This window comes from Hydra vulgaris, chromosome 02 (genome assembly GCF_038396675.1).
Source record: "Hydra vulgaris chromosome 02, alternate assembly HydraT2T_AEP".
Lineage (NCBI taxonomy): Eukaryota > Metazoa > Cnidaria > Hydrozoa > Anthoathecata > Hydridae > Hydra > Hydra vulgaris.
The window spans coordinates 41304512-41307500 of NC_088921.1; positions in this window are offsets into that span (position 1 = coordinate 41304512).

Below are 2989 nucleotides of genomic sequence, written 5' to 3' on the forward strand. Positions count from 1 at the left end.
AGGAATGGAAGATAATTCGTTTTCAATGTTTCACATTAATATTAGAAGTATTCAAAAAAATTTTGAGTCATTGAAACAATTTTTACATAAAATTGACATTAGATTTCAGGTAATTTGTCTCAGCGAGACATGGGTATACTTGCCTTTATCAAACGATTTAAATATGTCCTGAACAAGGTCAATGATTGCATGATCAGTGGAATAGCCAGATTTGAATTCAAATTGTATATGGTAAAGAGTATTATTTACATTTAAAAAAGAATAAAGTCTATTATACATAACTCGCTCTAATATTTTAGAAAAACAAGTAAGAATTGAGATTGATAATTGAGAGGATAATTTGCAACTTCAAAAGGATCTGAATAGAACTTCTGATGGCTCAGCATCTTTTAGTAATAAAAACGGCCTTCAAATGGAACAAATAAAAAAGCATACTGTCGTAATATTTAAATGCAATAACTTATGCTTTATAATAACTTTTGTAGCGCATTGTTACCATTTTAATAACCTAGCTTTCATTCATTAGAGGTTTTGACATGTTATCCGTTGCTTTTGGAAAATAATATATATATAAATATATATATATAAATACAAAATACAAAAAACAAAAGAGCTTGTTTATATAAATTTCTTATTTTTAAAAGTATTTCAAGATATTGTCATTAAAAAGAATGAATTTTTTTAATTTCTTTTTAAAGACTGGGAAAGTAAATGATAAATCAAAATTAGGTAAAACGATTTTGTTCCAGAGATTAGGTGCACGATAAGCTATACAGAACTGATTGAATTTTGTTCAACAAAAGGGTTCAATTAGTGAGTTATCATTTCGTAGTGTATACTTATTTTTCATTTTTAAGGTAATGAAATCTTTAAAAATGTGTAATGAAGGATTGATTTTACATTGAAACATAAAACATAATATTTTATATACATTCACTTCATAAATGTTAAATACTTTTATATTTTTGAATAAAAACTTTGAATGCGTAAGTCGATTTTCATAACAAACTAAGCGTATTGCGTAATGTATGTATGTATGTATGTATGTATGTATGTATGTATGTATGTATGTATGTATGTATGTATGTATGTATGTATGTATGTATGTATGTATGTATGTATGTATGAATGTATGTATGTATGTATGTATGTATGTATGTATGTATGTATGTATGTATGTATGTATGTATGTATGTATGTATGTATGTATGTAAATTAACTTTGTAATCAAGATATTGCCGTAAAATATCAGGACTGCAAGATTAACAATTAAATTGCTTAAAAAGAAAACACTAAAGATCTTACTGTGGATTAGCAATCTTTTAAAATAAGTTCAAAATGTAAAATGCCTATCAAAATTTTACATATTATATAATCTAATGCAATATAATTGCGGTATGTTATGGATCCAAATTTTATCTTCAATTTCCGGACCTGTGAAATATCAAGTTCTTCAAAGCTATTTTTTAGTGAGGACTTTGCTTGGTGCTGAAATTGTTTTAAGGTGGTACTAGCCCATAAAAATTAAAACAGTCAATTTATTTAATTTTAATTGCAATTTTTTTTTTAAACTACGTGCATTAAAAAATTATTTAGAGTAAATATAAGAAAAAGTATTAGTATACTCGAAAACATGCTGAGTCAGCAAAAAATATACAACTTTAACTACATTTTTAAACAAGGATTTCTCATGAAGTAGTCAGTGTGTGAAGCTAAAATTTTGCAAAAAGGTTAACAACATGTTGATTGAGGGATTTGACCAGAATCACCATCAGAACTTTTACAGAATCAAAATGGCTGCACTTTCAAAAATAATTTTTAATTTTTATGTAAAACTTGTGCTGCTAATGTCAATATCTCGACATCAGTTAACTATAAAAGTCTCTTTTTGGTCAAATCCCTTGACAGTAATCTGATGAACAATCTGTGAAAATTTTAGCCATAATCTCCAAGTAGTTCAAAAGATATTCTTGTTCAAAGTTCAAAAATCTGTTAACAGAGAAAACGCAAGAAAACAAAATAAAACAACTTTAACAATATATATCTTTAAAAATTTCCAGACACATAGGAGTCATCCTTGCTAAATCCTTTTTTTAAACCTCTCAATTTTTTCCTTCTTGATTTTGTCACTTCTTTTTCCTTCCTTTCCATATGAATGACACGATTTTTGTCTTTTTTAATTGCACCGAGAAGGAAATATTTTCCACAATGAAATCCAAGTTGCTTAAATGTTTCTTTATGGGAAACGTAACCTCCATTAAAAGATATAACTGCAGAGAAAACAGCTAACTCTAAAACATTTTTTGAAACAAAATGTGTTTTGGGGCATTTTTCCCAGATTATTTGATTAAAAGACTCATTAGGATTTTGGGTATAGCTGTAAAAAACATTTTGACAAAAGATTGTCCGAACTAAGTTCCATAAATATTTGGTGTAATAGGTCTTTTATAGGAACTGGTAAGTTTAACTTGTTTTTATAAGTGCATTGTCCTGTAATCTTATCCCTTTGCCATTTGCACCAGCTAGTATTGGTTCTGGGACAAAATTGATGACGCGTAGCTGCTACACCTTCGTAGCAGTGCCATAAAACTGCAAGTACAGCTTTTTTCATAGGGTAGAGTTTATCATTCTAACGAATAGCCATACCAAAGTAATTCTGCATTAAGTTAATACTTGCATCAGTTAGTCTTCCTTTACCTGAGAGAGTTTTACTGTCATTCAACTTTTCTTTTTTTTTTATTGCACGTAAATTCCGAAGTCTTGTTCCAAGTTTCTTTTGAACATGACCAAGACACTCTAGTTTTTCTGGTATCAACGTTTCTCCATAAGGTCTTGCTTCCCTTACTTTGCTGTATGCTTTAGTGTCCCCATCTCCTATGTAATGACTGTACCTTAAGTTAAACTTACTTAATGAAGAACAAAAAACTGAAATAGCACCAGCGGACTCCATAGTACCAGATGATTCGTGATGATTAATTGCACACTTATG